General features: G+C 40.9%; 12 pseudogenes; all 12 read right to left on the reverse strand.

Annotated features, from left to right (window-relative positions):
- Positions 1-1741: 1741 nt before the first annotated feature.
- LOC137122346 (5S ribosomal RNA) lies at positions 1742-1860 on the reverse strand (annotated as a pseudogene).
- Positions 1861-3428: 1568 nt separating this feature from the next.
- On the reverse strand, positions 3429-3547 carry LOC137122371 (5S ribosomal RNA; annotated as a pseudogene).
- An 857-nt stretch (positions 3548-4404) lies between these two features.
- Positions 4405-4523, reverse strand: LOC137122347 (5S ribosomal RNA; annotated as a pseudogene).
- Positions 4524-6092: 1569 nt separating this feature from the next.
- Positions 6093-6211, reverse strand: LOC137122348 (5S ribosomal RNA; annotated as a pseudogene).
- Positions 6212-7069: 858 nt separating this feature from the next.
- Positions 7070-7188, reverse strand: LOC137122349 (5S ribosomal RNA; annotated as a pseudogene).
- A 2281-nt stretch (positions 7189-9469) lies between these two features.
- LOC137122350 (5S ribosomal RNA) lies at positions 9470-9588 on the reverse strand (annotated as a pseudogene).
- Positions 9589-11156: 1568 nt separating this feature from the next.
- LOC137122372 (5S ribosomal RNA) lies at positions 11157-11275 on the reverse strand (annotated as a pseudogene).
- Positions 11276-12132: 857 nt separating this feature from the next.
- On the reverse strand, positions 12133-12251 carry LOC137122351 (5S ribosomal RNA; annotated as a pseudogene).
- Positions 12252-13820: 1569 nt separating this feature from the next.
- LOC137122352 (5S ribosomal RNA) lies at positions 13821-13939 on the reverse strand (annotated as a pseudogene).
- Positions 13940-14795: 856 nt separating this feature from the next.
- Positions 14796-14914, reverse strand: LOC137122353 (5S ribosomal RNA; annotated as a pseudogene).
- A 2291-nt stretch (positions 14915-17205) lies between these two features.
- LOC137122379 (5S ribosomal RNA) lies at positions 17206-17324 on the reverse strand (annotated as a pseudogene).
- Positions 17325-18191: 867 nt separating this feature from the next.
- LOC137122354 (5S ribosomal RNA) lies at positions 18192-18310 on the reverse strand (annotated as a pseudogene).
- Between the last annotated feature and the right edge of the window lie 119 nt (positions 18311-18429).

The raw sequence follows: 18429 nt of genomic DNA on the forward strand, positions 1-18429 counted from the left end.
ACAGGTGTTGCTGCCAGAAAGAGCCTCGCTAGCTGTTGGGAACCGTACTTTTAAAACTCCAGGAAGTGTAGGATGGACCAATCAGCTTCCTGTACTGCCCCCCAACCCGGCCAATCAGGCAGGGCACCTATAAGAACAACAAAATAAAAACAACACATATGGCCAGGACCGTAACATGGTCTACTAGTAATGAAGCACGATGGTTGACAAACCAATAAAGTAGCAAAACAGCAATGAAAGAACAAAATTTGATGAAATTTGATATTACTATAACTGTACTGGTCTGTTACGCCCCTGTCCAGGGGGTCAGGGTGCAACATACAAAGATAAATTAGCATGTTCCCTCTCCGATCCCCAAACCAAAATCCAGTATCGAGATGTTCCAACAGAATGATATTTATTTTAAACGAAAGAAAGTGTCAAACAAAACATGACACTACAACTCAGGGCGAACCAAGGCCAACATAATAAACAAAATAAGCCATTTCCCACAGAAAGTGCTAGCTAGCCTGATAGAAATAAACAAACCAAAAGACAGTCGCTAACCCTAACTCCCTAATGTGAAAACAAGAGAAAACAATCAAAAGAAAATGGCTGTTCACCCCTACAGATTTAATACGAATTACAAAATATACAATTTATAAACAAAACCACGGCACAAAACCTAACAATTCAAAAATGCTAAATAAGGTTTGGAAACCAAGAACAGCAAACAGGTGCTGCTGCCAGAAAGAGCCTCGCTAGCTGTTGGGAACCGTACTTTTAAAACTCCAGGAAGTGTAGGATGGACCAATCAGCTTCCTGTACTGCCCCTCAATCCGGCCAATCAGGCAGGGCACCTATAAGAACGACAAAATAAAAACAACACATATGGCCAGGACCGTAACATGGTCTACTAGTAATGAAGCACGATGGTTGAAAAACCAATAAAGTAGCAAAACAGCAATGAAAGAACAAAATTTGATGAAATTTGATATTACTATAACTGTACTGGTCTGTTACGCCCCTGTCCAGGGGGTCAGGGTGCAACATACAAAGATAAATTAGCATGTTCCCTCTCCGATCCCCAAACCAAAATCCAGTATCGAGATGTTCCAACAGAATGATATTTATTTTAAACGAAAGAAAGTGTCAAACAAAACATGACACTACAACTCAGGGCGAACCAAGGCCAACATAATAAACAAAATAAGCCATTTCCCACAGAAAGTGCTAGCTAGCCTGATAGAAATAAACAAACCAAAAGACAGTCGCTAACCCTAACTCCCAAATGTGAAAACAATCCAAAGAAAATGGCAGTTCACCCCTACAGATTTAATACTATTTACAAAATATACAATTTATAAACAAAACCACGGCATAAAACCTAACAATTCAAAAATGCTAAATAAGGTTTGGAAACCAAGAACAGCAAACAGGTGCTGCTGCCAGAAAGAGCCTCGCTAGCTGTTGGGAACCGTACTTTTAAAACTCCAGGAAGTGTAGGATGGACCAATCAGCTTCCTGTACTGACCCTCAATCCGGCCAATCAGGCAGGGCACCTATAAGAACGAGAAAATAAAAACAACACATATGGCCAGGACCGTAACATGGTCTACTAGTAATGAAGCACGATGGTTGACAAACCAATAAAGTAGCAAAACAGCAATGAAAGAACAAAATTTGATGAAAATATAGCACAATTTCTATGAATAAATAGGCAGTAACACCAGCTTGTGCTGCCCGTAAACCCAAGCAAAAAAGCTTACAGCACCTGGTATTCCCAGGCGGTCTTCCTACCAAGTACTAACCAGGCCCGGCTCTATTTGGCTGCCGAGATCGGACGAGATCGGGCGCTTAGAGAGCGGTGTGGCCGTAAGCTGCATTTGACATCATCAACAGCTCTTAAAAACGCTGGAGAAGCAGAATGCATGACACTTGCTAAGAAGAAGATAAATGTGGCAAAGTACAAAGTACTATAACTGTACTGGTCTGTTACGCCCCTGTCCAGGGGGTCAGGGTGCAACATACAAAGATAAATTAGCATGTTCCCTCTCCGATCCCCAAACCAAAATCCAGGATCGAGATGTTCCAACAGAATGATATTTATTTTAAACGAAAGAAAGTGTCAAACAAAACATGACACTACAACTCAGAGCGAACCAAGGCCAACATAATAAACAAAATAAGCCATTTCCCACAGAAAGTGCTAGCTAGCCTGATAGAAATAAACAAACCAAAAGACAGTCGCTAACCCTAACTCCCAAAGTGAAAACAATCCAAAGAAAATGGCAGTTCACCCCTACAGATTTAATACTATTTACAAAATATACAATTTATAAACAAAACCACGGCATAAAACCTAACAATTCAAAAATGCTAAATAAGGTTTGGAAACCAAGAACAGCAAACAGGTGTTACTGCCAGAAAGAGCCTCGCTAGCTGTTGGGAACCGTACTTTTAAAACTCCAGGAAGTGTAGGATGGACCAATCAGCTTCCTGTACTGCCCCCCAATCCGGCCAATCAGGCAGGGCACCTATAAGAACAACAAAATAAAAACAACACATATGGCCAGGACCGTAACATGGTCTACTAGTAATGAAGCACGATGGTTGAAAAACCAATAAAGTAGCAAAACAGCAATGAAAGAACAAAATTTGATGAAATTTGATATTACTATAACTGTACTGGTCTGTTACGCCCCTGTCCAGGGGGTCAGGGTGCAACATACAAAGATAAATTAGCATGTTCCCTCTCCGATCCCCAAACCAAAATCCAGGATCGAGATGTTCCAACAGAATGATATTTATTTTAAACGAAAGAAAGTGTCAAACAAAACATGACACTACAACTCAGGGCGAACCAAGGCCAACATAATAAACAAAATAAGCCATTTCCCACAGAAAGTGCTAGCTAGCCTGATAGAAATAAACAAACCAAAAGACAGTCGCTAACCCTAACTCCCTAATGTGAAAACAAGAGAAAACAATCAAAAGAAAATGGCTGTTCACCCCTACAGATTTAATACGAATTACAAAATATACAATTTATAAACAAAACCACGGCACAAAACCTAACAATTCAAAAATGCTAAATAAGGTTTGGAAACCAAGAACAGCAAACAGGTGCTGCTGCCAGAAAGAGCCTCGCTAGCTGTTGGGAACCGTACTTTTAAAACTCCAGGAAGTGTAGGATGGACCAATCAGCTTCCTGTACTGCCCCTCAATCCGGCCAATCTGGCAGGGCACCTATAAGAACGAGAAAATAAAAACAACACATATGGCCAGGACCGTAACATGGTCTACTAGTAATGAAGCACGATGGTTGAAAAACCAATAAAGTAGCAAAACAGAAATGAAAGAACAAAATTTGATGAAAATATAGAACAATTTCTATGAATAAATAGGCAGTAACACCAGCTTGTGCTGCCCGTAAACCCAAGAAAAAAAGCTTACAGCACCTGGTATTCCCACGCGGTCTTCCTACCAAGTACTAACCAGGCCCGGCTCTATTTGGCTGCCAAGATCGGACGAGATCGGGCGCTTAGAGAGCGGTGTGGCCGTAAGCTGCATTTGACATCGTCAACAGCTCTTAAAAACGCTGGAGAAGCAGAATGCATGACACTTGCTAAGAAGAAGATAAATGTGGCAAAGTACAAAGTACTATAACTGTACTGGTCTGTTACGCCCCTGTCAAGGGGGTCAGGGTGCAACATACAAAGATAAATTAGCATGTTCCCTCTCCGATCCCCAAACCAAAATCCAGGATCGAGATGTTCCAACAGAATGATATTTATTTTAAACGAAAGAAAGTGTCAAACAAAACATGACACTACAACTCAGAGCGAACCAAGGCCAACATAATAAACAAAATAAGCCATTTCCCACAGAAAGTGCTAGCTAGCCTGATAGAAATAAACAAACCAAAAGACAGTCGCTAACCCTAACTCCCAAATGTGAAAACAATCCAAAGAAAATGGCAGTTCACCCCTACAGATTTAATACTATTTACAAAATATACAATTTATAAACAAAACCACGGCATAAAACCTAACAATTCAAAAATGCTAAATAAGGTTTGGAAACCAAGAACAGCAAACAGGTGTTACTGCCAGAAAGAGCCTCGCTAGCTGTTGGGAACCGTACTTTTAAAACTCCAGGAAGTGTAGGATGGACCAATCAGCTTCCTGTACTGCCCCCCAATCCGGCCAATCAGGCAGGGCACCTATAAGAACAACAAAATAAAAACAACACATATGGCCAGGACCGTAACATGGTCTACTAGTAATGAAGCACGATGGTTGAAAAACCAATAAAGTAGCAAAACAGCAATGAAAGAACAAAATTTGATGAAAATATAGCACAATTTCTATGAATAAATAGGCAGTAACACCAGCTTGTGCTGCCCGTAAACCCAAGCAAAAAAGCTTACAGCACCTGGTATTCCCAGGCGGTCTTCCTACCAAGTACTAACCAGGCCCGGCTCTATTTGGCTGCCGAGATCGGACGAGATCGGGCGCTTAGAGAGCGGTGTGGCCGTAAGCTGCATTTGACATCATCAACAGCTCTTAAAAACGCTGGAGAAGCAGAATGCATGACACTTGCTAAGAAGAAAATAAATGTGGCAAAGTACAAAGTACTATAACTGTACTGGTCTGTTACGCCCCTGTCCAGGGGGTCAGGGTGCAACATACAAAGATAAATTAGCATGTTCCCTCTCCGATCCCCAAACCAAAATCCAGGATCGAGATGTTCCAACAGAATGATATTTATTTTAAACGAAAGAAAGTGTCAAACAAAACATGACACTACAACTCAGGGCGAACCAAGGCCAACATAATAAACAAAATAAGCCATTTCCCACAGAAAGTGCTAGCTAGCCTGATAGAAATAAACAAACCAAAAGACAGTCGCTAACCCTAACTCCTTAATGTGAAAACAAGAGAAAACAATCAAAAGAAAATGGCTGTTCACCCCTACAGATTTAATACGAATTACAAAATATACAATTTATAAACAAAACCACGGCACAAAACCTAACAATTCAAAAATGCTAAATAAGGTTTGGAAACCAAGAACAGCAAACAGGTGTTGCTGCCAGAAAGAGCCTCGCTAGCTGTTGGGAACCGTACTTTTAAAACTCCAGGAAGTGTAGGATGGACCAATCAGCTTCCTGTACTGCCCCCCAACCCGGCCAATCAGGCAGGGCACCTATAAGAACAACAAAATAAAAACAACACATATGGCCAGGACCGTAACATGGTCTACTAGTAATGAAGCACGATGGTTGACAAACCAATAAAGTAGCAAAACAGCAATGAAAGAACAAAATTTGATGAAATTTGATATTACTATAACTGTACTGGTCTGTTACGCCCCTGTCCAGGGGGTCAGGGTGCAACATACAAAGATAAATTAGCATGTTCCCTCTCCGATCCCCAAACCAAAATCCAGTATCGAGATGTTCCAACAGAATGATATTTATTTTAAACGAAAGAAAGTGTCAAACAAAACATGACACTACAACTCAGGGCGAACCAAGGCCAACATAATAAACAAAATAAGCCATTTCCCACAGAAAGTGCTAGCTAGCCTGATAGAAATAAACAAACCAAAAGACAGTCGCTAACCCTAACTCCCAAATGTGAAAACAATCCAAAGAAAATGGCAGTTCACCCCTACAGATTTAATACTATTTACAAAATATACAATTTATAAACAAAACCACGGCATAAAACCTAACAATTCAAAAATGCTAAATAAGGTTTGGAAACCAAGAACAGCAAACAGGTGCTGCTGCCAGAAAGAGCCTCGCTAGCTGTTGGGAACCGTACTTTTAAAACTCCAGGAAGTGTAGGATGGACCAATCAGCTTCCTGTACTGACCCTCAATCCGGCCAATCAGGCAGGGCACCTATAAGAACGAGAAAATAAAAACAACACATATGGCCAGGACCGTAACATGGTCTACTAGTAATGAAGCACGATGGTTGACAAACCAATAAAGTAGCAAAACAGCAATGAAAGAACAAAATTTGATGAAAATATAGCACAATTTCTATGAATAAATAGGCAGTAACACCAGCTTGTGCTGCCCGTAAACCCAAGCAAAAAAGCTTACAGCACCTGGTATTCCCAGGCGGTCTTCCTACCAAGTACTAACCAGGCCCGGCTCTATTTGGCTGCCGAGATCGGACGAGATCGGGCGCTTAGAGAGCGGTGTGGCCGTAAGCTGCATTTGACATCATCAACAGCTCTTAAAAACGCTGGAGAAGCAGAATGCATGACACTTGCTAAGAAGAAGATAAATGTGGCAAAGTACAAAGTACTATAACTGTACTGGTCTGTTACGCCCCTGTCCAGGGGGTCAGGGTGCAACATACAAAGATAAATTAGCATGTTCCCTCTCCGATCCCCAAACCAAAATCCAGGATCGAGATGTTCCAACAGAATGATATTTATTTTAAACGAAAGAAAGTGTCAAACAAAACATGACACTACAACTCAGAGCGAACCAAGGCCAACATAATAAACAAAATAAGCCATTTCCCACAGAAAGTGCTAGCTAGCCTGATAGAAATAAACAAACCAAAAGACAGTCGCTAACCCTAACTCCCAAAGTGAAAACAATCCAAAGAAAATGGCAGTTCACCCCTACAGATTTAATACTATTTAAAAAATATACAATTTATAAACAAAACCACGGCATAAAACCTAACAATTCAAAAATGCTAAATAAGGTTTGGAAACCAAGAACAGCAAACAGGTGTTACTGCCAGAAAGAGCCTCGCTAGCTGTTGGGAACCGTACTTTTAAAACTCCAGGAAGTGTAGGATGGACCAATCAGCTTCCTGTACTGCCCCCCAATCCGGCCAATCAGGCAGGGCACCTATAAGAACAACAAAATAAAAACAACACATATGGCCAGGACCGTAACATGGTCTACTAGTAATGAAGCACGATGGTTGAAAAACCAATAAAAGTAGCAAAACAGCAATGAAAGAACAAAATTTGATGAAAATATAGCACAATTTCTATGAATAAATAGGCAGTAACAACAAGCTTGTGCTGCCCGTAAACCCAAGCAAAAAAGCTTACAGCACCTGGTATTCCCAGGCGGTCTTCCTACCAAGTACTAACCAGGCCCGGCTCTATTTGGCTGCCGAGATCGGACGAGATCGGGCGCTTAGAGAGCGGTGTGGCCGTAAGCTGCATTTGACATCATCAACAGCTCTTAAAAACGCTGGAGAAGCAGAATGCATGACACTTGCTAAGAAGAAAATAAATGTGGCAAAGTACAAAGTACTATAACTGTACTGGTCTGTTACGCCCCTGTCCAGGGGGTCAGGGTGCAACATACAAAGATAAATTAGCATGTTCCCTCTCCGATCCCCAAACCAAAATCCAGGATCGAGATGTTCCAACAGAATGATATTTATTTTAAACGAAAGAAAGTGTCAAACAAAACATGACACTACAACTCAGGGCGAACCAAGGCCAACATAATAAACAAAATAAGCCATTTCCCACAGAAAGTGCTAGCTAGCCTGATAGAAATAAACAAACCAAAAGACAGTCGCTAACCCTAACTCCCTAATGTGAAAACAAGAGAAAACAATCAAAAGAAAATGGCTGTTCACCCCTACAGATTTAATACGAATTACAAAATATACAATTTATAAACAAAACCACGGCACAAAACCTAACAATTCAAAAATGCTAAATAAGGTTTGGAAACCAAGAACAGCAAACAGGTGTTGCTGCCAGAAAGAGCCTCGCTAGCTGTTGGGAACCGTACTTTTAAAACTCCAGGAAGTGTAGGATGGACCAATCAGCTTCCTGTACTGCCCCCCAACCCGGCCAATCAGGCAGGGCACCTATAAGAACAACAAAATAAAAACAACACATATGGCCAGGACCGTAACATGGTCTACTAGTAATGAAGCACGATGGTTGACAAACCAATAAAGTAGCAAAACAGCAATGAAAGAACAAAATTTGATGAAATTTGATATTACTATAACTGTACTGGTCTGTTACGCCCCTGTCCAGGGGGTCAGGGTGCAACATACAAAGATAAATTAGCATGTTCCCTCTCCGATCCCCAAACCAAAATCCAGTATCGAGATGTTCCAACAGAATGATATTTATTTTAAACGAAAGAAAGTGTCAAACAAAACATGACACTACAACTCAGGGCGAACCAAGGCCAACATAATAAACAAAATAAGCCATTTCCCACAGAAAGTGCTAGCTAGCCTGATAGAAATAAACAAACCAAAAGACAGTCGCTAACCCTAACTCCCTAATGTGAAAACAAGAGAAAACAATCAAAAGAAAATGGCTGTTCACCCCTACAGATTTAATACGAATTACAAAATATACAATTTATAAACAAAACCACGGCACAAAACCTAACAATTCAAAAATGCTAAATAAGGTTTGGAAACCAAGAACAGCAAACAGGTGCTGCTGCCAGAAAGAGCCTCGCTAGCTGTTGGGAACCGTACTTTTAAAACTCCAGGAAGTGTAGGATGGACCAATCAGCTTCCTGTACTGCCCCTCAATCCGGCCAATCAGGCAGGGCACCTATAAGAACGACAAAATAAAAACAACACATATGGCCAGGACCGTAACATGGTCTACTAGTAATGAAGCACGATGGTTGAAAAACCAATAAAGTAGCAAAACAGCAATGAAAGAACAAAATTTGATGAAATTTGATATTACTATAACTGTACTGGTCTGTTACGCCCCTGTCCAGGGGGTCAGGGTGCAACATACAAAGATAAATTAGCATGTTCCCTCTCCGATCCCCAAACCAAAATCCAGTATCGAGATGTTCCAACAGAATGATATTTATTTTAAACGAAAGAAAGTGTCAAACAAAACATGACACTACAACTCAGGGCGAACCAAGGCCAACATAATAAACAAAATAAGCCATTTCCCACAGAAAGTGCTAGCTAGCCTGATAGAAATAAACAAACCAAAAGACAGTCGCTAACCCTAACTCCCAAATGTGAAAACAATCCAAAGAAAATGGCAGTTCACCCCTACAGATTTAATACTATTTACAAAATATACAATTTATAAACAAAACCACGGCATAAAACCTAACAATTCAAAAATGCTAAATAAGGTTTGGAAACCAAGAACAGCAAACAGGTGCTGCTGCCAGAAAGAGCCTCGCTAGCTGTTGGGAACCGTACTTTTAAAACTCCAGGAAGTGTAGGATGGACCAATCAGCTTCCTGTACTGACCCTCAATCCGGCCAATCAGGCAGGGCACCTATAAGAACGAGAAAATAAAAACAACACATATGGCCAGGACCGTAACATGGTCTACTAGTAATGAAGCACGATGGTTGACAAACCAATAAAGTAGCAAAACAGCAATGAAAGAACAAAATTTGATGAAAATATAGCACAATTTCTATGAATAAATAGGCAGTAACACCAGCTTGTGCTGCCCGTAAACCCAAGCAAAAAAGCTTACAGCACCTGGTATTCCCAGGCGGTCTTCCTACCAAGTACTAACCAGGCCCGGCTCTATTTGGCTGCCGAGATCGGACGAGATCGGGCGCTTAGAGAGCGGTGTGGCCGTAAGCTGCATTTGACATCATCAACAGCTCTTAAAAACGCTGGAGAAGCAGAATGCATGACACTTGCTAAGAAGAAGATAAATGTGGCAAAGTACAAAGTACTATAACTGTACTGGTCTGTTACGCCCCTGTCCAGGGGGTCAGGGTGCAACATACAAAGATAAATTAGCATGTTCCCTCTCCGATCCCCAAACCAAAATCCAGGATCGAGATGTTCCAACAGAATGATATTTATTTTAAACGAAAGAAAGTGTCAAACAAAACATGACACTACAACTCAGAGCGAACCAAGGCCAACATAATAAACAAAATAAGCCATTTCCCACAGAAAGTGCTAGCTAGCCTGATAGAAATAAACAAACCAAAAGACAGTCGCTAACCCTAACTCCCAAAGTGAAAACAATCCAAAGAAAATGGCAGTTCACCCCTACAGATTTAATACTATTTACAAAATATACAATTTATAAACAAAACCACGGCATAAAACCTAACAATTCAAAAATGCTAAATAAGGTTTGGAAACCAAGAACAGCAAACAGGTGTTACTGCCAGAAAGAGCCTCGCTAGCTGTTGGGAACCGTACTTTTAAAACTCCAGGAAGTGTAGGATGGACCAATCAGCTTCCTGTACTGCCCCCCAATCCGGCCAATCAGGCAGGGCACCTATAAGAACAACAAAATAAAAACAACACATATGGCCAGGACCGTAACATGGTCTACTAGTAATGAAGCACGATGGTTGAAAAACCAATAAAGTAGCAAAACAGCAATGAAAGAACAAAATTTGATGAAATTTGATATTACTATAACTGTACTGGTCTGTTACGCCCCTGTCCAGGGGGTCAGGGTGCAACATACAAAGATAAATTAGCATGTTCCCTCTCCGATCCCCAAACCAAAATCCAGGATCGAGATGTTCCAACAGAATGATATTTATTTTAAACGAAAGAAAGTGTCAAACAAAACATGACACTACAACTCAGGGCGAACCAAGGCCAACATAATAAACAAAATAAGCCATTTCCCACAGAAAGTGCTAGCTAGCCTGATAGAAATAAACAAACCAAAAGACAGTCGCTAACCCTAACTCCCTAATGTGAAAACAAGAGAAAACAATCAAAAGAAAATGGCTGTTCACCCCTACAGATTTAATACGAATTACAAAATATACAATTTATAAACAAAACCACGGCACAAAACCTAACAATTCAAAAATGCTAAATAAGGTTTGGAAACCAAGAACAGCAAACAGGTGCTGCTGCCAGAAAGAGCCTCGCTAGCTGTTGGGAACCGTACTTTTAAAACTCCAGGAAGTGTAGGATGGACCAATCAGCTTCCTGTACTGCCCCTCAATCCGGCCAATCTGGCAGGGCACCTATAAGAACGAGAAAATAAAAACAACACATATGGCCAGGACCGTAACATGGTCTACTAGTAATGAAGCACGATGGTTGAAAAACCAATAAAGTAGCAAAACAGAAATGAAAGAACAAAATTTGATGAAAATATAGAACAATTTCTATGAATAAATAGGCAGTAACACCAGCTTGTGCTGCCCGTAAACCCAAGAAAAAAAGCTTACAGCACCTGGTATTCCCACGCGGTCTTCCTACCAAGTACTAACCAGGCCCGGCTCTATTTGGCTGCCAAGATCGGACGAGATCGGGCGCTTAGAGAGCGGTGTGGCCGTAAGCTGCATTTGACATCGTCAACAGCTCTTAAAAACGCTGGAGAAGCAGAATGCATGACACTTGCTAAGAAGAAGATAAATGTGGCAAAGTACAAAGTACTATAACTGTACTGGTCTGTTACGCCCCTGTCAAGGGGGTCAGGGTGCAACATACAAAGATAAATTAGCATGTTCCCTCTCCGATCCCCAAACCAAAATCCAGGATCGAGATGTTCCAACAGAATGATATTTATTTTAAACGAAAGAAAGTGTCAAACAAAACATGACACTACAACTCAGAGCGAACCAAGGCCAACATAATAAACAAAATAAGCCATTTCCCACAGAAAGTGCTAGCTAGCCTGATAGAAATAAACAAACCAAAAGACAGTCGCTAACCCTAACTCCCAAATGTGAAAACAATCCAAAGAAAATGGCAGTTCACCCCTACAGATTTAATACTATTTACAAAATATACAATTTATAAACAAAACCACGGCATAAAACCTAACAATTCAAAAATGCTAAATAAGGTTTGGAAACCAAGAACAGCAAACAGGTGTTACTGCCAGAAAGAGCCTCGCTAGCTGTTGGGAACCGTACTTTTAAAACTCCAGGAAGTGTAGGATGGACCAATCAGCTTCCTGTACTGCCCCCCAATCCGGCCAATCAGGCAGGGCACCTATAAGAACAAGAAAATAAAAACAACACATATGGCCAGGACCGTAACATGGTCTACTAGTAATGAAGCACGATGGTTGAAAAACCAATAAAGTAGCAAAACAGCAATGAAAGAACAAAATTTGATGAAAATATAGCACAATTTCTATGAATAAATAGGCAGTAACACCAGCTTGTGCTGCCCGTAAACCCAAGCAAAAAAGCTTACAGCACCTGGTATTCCCAGGCGGTCTTCCTACCAAGTACTAACCAGGCCCGGCTCTATTTGGCTGCCGAGATCGGACGAGATCGGGCGCTTAGAGAGCGGTGTGGCCGTAAGCTGCATTTGACATCATCAACAGCTCTTAAAAACGCTGGAGAAGCAGAATGCATGACACTTGCTAAGAAGAAAATAAATGTGGCAAAGTACAAAGTACTATAACTGTACTGGTCTGTTACGCCCCTGTCCAGGGGGTCAGGGTGCAACATACAAAGATAAATTAGCATGTTCCCTCTCCGATCCCCAAACCAAAATCCAGGATCGAGATGTTCCAACAGAATGATATTTATTTTAAACGAAAGAAAGTGTCAAACAAAACATGACACTACAACTCAGGGCGAACCAAGGCCAACATAATAAACAAAATAAGCCATTTCCCACAGAAAGTGCTAGCTAGCCTGATAGAAATAAACAAACCAAAAGACAGTCGCTAACCCTAACTCCCTAATGTGAAAACAAGAGAAAACAATCAAAAGAAAATGGCTGTTCACCCCTACAGATTTAATACGAATTACAAAATATACAATTTATAAACAAAACCACGGCACAAAACCTAACAATTCAAAAATGCTAAATAAGGTTTGGAAACCAAGAACAGCAAACAGGTGTTGCTGCCAGAAAGAGCCTCGCTAGCTGTTGGGAACCGTACTTTTAAAACTCCAGGAAGTGTAGGATGGACCAATCAGCTTCCTGTACTGCCCCCCAACCCGGCCAATCAGGCAGGGCACCTATAAGAACAACAAAATAAAAACAACACATATGGCCAGGACCGTAACATGGTCTACTAGTAATGAAGCACGATGGTTGACAAACCAATAAAGTAGCAAAACAGCAATGAAAGAACAAAATTTGATGAAATTTGATATTACTATAACTGTACTGGTCTGTTACGCCCCTGTCCAGGGGGTCAGGGTGCAACATACAAAGATAAATTAGCATGTTCCCTCTCCGATCCCCAAACCAAAATCCAGTATCGAGATGTTCCAACAGAATGATATTTATTTTAAACGAAAGAAAGTGTCAAACAAAACATGACACTACAACTCAGGGCGAACCAAGGCCAACATAATAAACAAAATAAGCCATTTCCCACAGAAAGTGCTAGCTAGCCTGATAGAAATAAACAAACCAAAAGACAGTCGCTAACCCTAACTCCCAAATGTGAAAACAATCCAAAGAAAATGGCAGTTCACCCCTACAGATTTAATACTATTTACAAAATATACAATTTATAAACAAAACCACGGCATAAAACCTAACAATTCGAAAATGCTAAATAAGGTTTGGAAACCAAGAACAGCAAACAGGTGCTGCTGCCAGAAAGAGCCTCGCTAGCTGTTGGGAACCGTACTTTTAAAACTCCAGGAAGTGTAGGATGGACCAATCAGCTTCCTGTACTGACCCTCAATCCGGCCAATCAGGCAGGGCACCTATAAGAACGAGAAAATAAAAACAACACATATGGCCAGGACAGTAACATGGTCTACTAGTAATGAAGCACGATGGTTGACAAACCAATAAAGTAGCAAAACAGCAATGAAAGAACAAAATTTGATGAAAATATAGCACAATTTCTATGAATAAATAGGCAGTAACACCAGCTTGTGCTGCCCGTAAACCCAAGCAAAAAAGCTTACAGCACCTGGTATTCCCAGGCGGTCTTCCTACCAAGTACTAACCAGGCCCGGCTCTATTTGGCTGCCGAGATCGGACGAGATCGGGCGCTTAGAGAGCGGTGTGGCCGTAAGCTGCATTTGACATCATCAACAGCTCTTAAAAACGCTGGAGAAGCAGAATGCATGACACTTGCTAAGAAGAAGATAAATGTGGCAAAGTACAAAGTACTATAACTGTACTGGTCTGTTACGCCCCTGTCCAGGGGGTCAGGGTGCAACATACAAAGATAAATTAGCATGTTCCCTCTCCGATCCCCAAACCAAAATCCAGGATCGAGATGTTCCAACAGAATGATATTTATTTTAAACGAAAGAAAGTGTCAAACAAAACATGACACTACAACTCAGAGCGAACCAAGGCCAACATAATAAACAAAATAAGCCATTTCCCACAGAAAGTGCTAGCTAGCCTGATAGAAATAAACAAACCAAAAGACAGTCGCTAACCCTAACTCCCAAAGTGAAAACAATCCAAAGAAAATGGCAGTTCACCCCTACAGATTTAATACTATTTAAAAAATATACAATTTATAAACAAAACCACGGCATAAAACCTAACAATTCAAAAATGCTAAATAAGGTTTGGAAACCAAGAACAGCAAACAGGTGTTACTGCCAGAAAGAGCCTCGCTAGCTGTTGGGAACCGTACTTTTAAAACTCCAGGAAGTGTAGGATGGACCAATCAGCTTCCTGTACTGCCCCCCAATCCGGCCAATCAGGCAGGGCACCTATAAGAACAACAAAATAAAAACAACACATATGGCCAGGACCGTAACATGGTCTACTAGTAATGAAGCACGATGGTTGAAAAACCAATAAAGTAGCAAAACAGCAATGAAAGAACAAAATTTGATGAAAATATAGCACAATTTCTATGAATAAATAGGCAGTAACACCAGCTTGTGCTGCCCGTAAACCCAAGCAAAAAAGCTTACAGCACCTGGTATTCCCAGGCGGTCTTCCTACCAAGTACTAACCAGGCCCGGCTCTATTTGGCTGCCGAGATCGGACGAGATCGGGCGCTTAGAGAGCGGTGTGGCCGTAAGCTGCATTTGACATCATCAACAGCTCTTAAAAACGCTGGAGAAGCAGAATGCATGACACTTGCTAAGAAGAAAATAAATGTGGCAAAGTACAAAGTACTATAACTGTACTGGTCTGTTACGCCCCTGTCCAGGGGGTCAGGGTGCAACATACAAAGATAAATTAGCATGTTCCCTCTCCGATCCCCAAACCAAAATCCAGGATCGAGATGTTCCAACAGAATGATATTTATTTTAAACGAAAGAAAGTGTCAAACAAAACATGACACTACAACTCAGGGCGAACCAAGGCCAACATAATAAACAAAATAAGCCATTTCCCACAGAAAGTGCTAGCTAGCCTGATAGAAATAAACAAACCAAAAGACAGTCGCTAACCCTAACTCCCTAATGTGAAAACAAGAGAAAACAATCAAAAGAAAATGGCTGTTCACCCCTACAGATTTAATACGAATTACAAAATATACAATTTATAAACAAAACCACGGCACAAAACCTAACAATTCAAAAATGCTAAATAAGGTTTGGAAACCAAGAACAGCAAACAGGTGTTGCTGCCAGAAAGAGCCTCGCTAGCTGTTGGGAACCGTACTTTTAAAACTCCAGGAAGTGTAGGATGGACCAATCAGCTTCCTGTACTGCCCCCCAACCCGGCCAATCAGGCAGGGCACCTATAAGAACAACAAAATAAAAACAACACATATGGCCAGGACCGTAACATGGTCTACTAGTAATGAAGCACGATGGTTGACAAACCAATAAAGTAGCAAAACAGCAATGAAAGAACAAAATTTGATGAAATTTGATATTACTATAACTGTACTGGTCTGTTACGCCCCTGTCCAGGGGGTCAGGGTGCAACATACAAAGATAAATTAGCATGTTCCCTCTCCGATCCCCAAACCAAAATCCAGTATCGAGATGTTCCAACAGAATGATATTTATTTTAAACGAAAGAAAGTGTCAAACAAAACATGACACTACAACTCAGGGCGAACCAAGGCCAACATAATAAACAAAATAAGCCATTTCCCACAGAAAGTGCTAGCTAGCCTGATAGAAATAAACAAACCAAAAGACAGTCGCTAACCCTAACTCCCTAATGTGAAAACAAGAGAAAACAATCAAAAGAAAATGGCTGTTCACCCCTACAGATTTAATACGAATTACAAAATATACAATTTATAAACAAAACCACGGCACAAAACCTAACAATTCAAAAATGCTAAATAAGGTTTGGAAACCAAGAACAGCAAACAGGTGCTGCTGCCAGAAAGAGCCTCGCTAGCTGTTGGGAACCGTACTTTTAAAACTCCAGGAAGTGTAGGATGGACCAATCAGCTTCCTGTACTGCCCCTCAATCCGGCCAATCAGGCAGGGCACCTATAAGAACGAGAAAATAAAAACAACACATATGGCCAGGACCGTAACATGGTCTACTAGTAATGAAGCACGATGGTTGAAAAACCAATAAAGTAGCAAAACAGCAATGAAAGAACAAAATTTGATGAAATTTGATATTACTATAACTGTACTGGTCTGTTACGCCCCTGTCCAGGGGGTCAGGGTGCAACATACAAAGATAAATTAGCATGTTCCCTCTCCGATCCCCAAACCAAAATCCAGTATCGAGATGTTCCAACAGAATGATATTTATTTTAAACGAAAGAAAGTGTCAAACAAAACATGACACTACAACTCAGGGCGAACCAAGGCCAACATAATAAACAAAATAAGCCATTTCCCACAGAAAGTGCTAGCTAGCCTGATAGAAATAAACAAACCAAAAGACAGTCGCTAACCCTAACTCCCTAATGTGAAAACAAGAGAAAACAATCAAAAGAAAATGGCTGTTCACCCCTACAGATTTAATACGAATTACAAAATATACAATTTATAAACAAAACCACGGCACAAAACCTAACAATTCAAAAATGCTAAATAAGGTTTGGAAACCAAGAACAGCAAACAGGTGCTGCTGCCAGAAAGAGCCTCGCTAGCTGTTGGGAACCGTACTTTTAAAACTCCAGGAAGTGTAGGATGGACCAATCAGCTTCCTGTACTGCCCCTCAATCCGGCCAATCAGGCAGGGCACCTATAAGAACAACAAATCAAAAACAACACATATGGCCAGGACCGTAACATGGTCTACTAGTAATGAAGCACGATGGTTGACAAACCAATAAAGTAGCAAAACAGCAATGAAAGAACAAAATTTGATGAAAATATAGAACAATTTCTATGAATAAATAGGCAGTAACACCAGCTTGTGCTGCCCGTAAACCCAAGAAAAAAAGCTTACAGCACCTGGTATTCCCAGGCAGTCTTCCTACCAAGTACTAACCAGGCCCGGCTCTATTTGGCTGCCGAGATCGGACGAGATCGGGCGCTTAGAGAGCTGTGTGGCCGTAAGCTGCATTTGACATCATCAACAGCTCTTAAAAACGCTGGAGAAGCAGAATGCATGACACTTGCTAAGAAGAAGATAAATGTGGCAATGTACAAAGTACTATAACTGTACTGGTCTGTTACGCCCCTGTCTAGGGGGTCAGGGTGCAACATACAAAGATAAATTAGCATGTTCCCTCTCCGATCCCCAAACCAAAATCCAGTATCGAGATGTTCCAACAGAATGATATTTATTTTAAACGAAAGAAAGTGTCAAACAAAACATGACACTACAACTCAGGGCGAACCAAGGCCAACATAATAAACAAAATAAGCCATTTCCCACAGAAAGTGCTAGCTAGCCTGATAGAAATAAACAATCCAAAAGACAGTCGCTAACCCTAACTCCCTAATGTGAAAACAAGAGAAAACAATCAAAAGAAAATGGCTGTTCACCCCTACAGATTTAATACTATTTACAAAATATACAATTTATAAACAAAACCACGGCATAAAACCTAACAATTCAAAAATGCTAAATAAAGTTTGGAAACCAAGAACAGCAAACAGGTGCTGCTGCCAGAAAGAGCCTCGCTAGCTGTTGGGAACCGTACTTTTAAAACTCCAGGAAGTGTAGGATGGACCAATCAGCTTCCTGTACTGCCCCCCAATCCGGCCAATCAGGCAGGGCACCTATAAGAACAAGAAAATAAAAACAACACATATGGCCAGGACCGTAACATGGTCTACTAGTAATGAAGCACGATGGTTGACAAACCAATAAAGTAGCAAAACAGTAATGAAAGAACAAAATTTGATGAAAATATAGAACAATTTCTATGAATAAATAGGCAGTAACACCAGCTTGTGCTGCCCGTAAACCCAAGCAAAAAAGCTTACAGCACCTGGTATTCCCACGCGGTCTTCCTACCAAGTACTAACCAGGCCCGGCTCTATTTGGCTGCCGAGATCGGACGAGATCGGGCGCTTAGAGAGCGGTGTGGCCGTAAGCTGCATTTGACATCATCAACAGCTCTTAAAAACGCTGGAGAAGCAGAATGCATGACACTTGCTAAGAAGAAGATAAATGTGGCAAAGTACAAAGTACTATAACTGTACTGGTCTGTTACG

This window comes from Channa argus, unplaced genomic scaffold (assembly GCF_033026475.1).
Source record: "Channa argus isolate prfri unplaced genomic scaffold, Channa argus male v1.0 Contig154, whole genome shotgun sequence".
Lineage (NCBI taxonomy): Eukaryota > Metazoa > Chordata > Actinopteri > Anabantiformes > Channidae > Channa > Channa argus.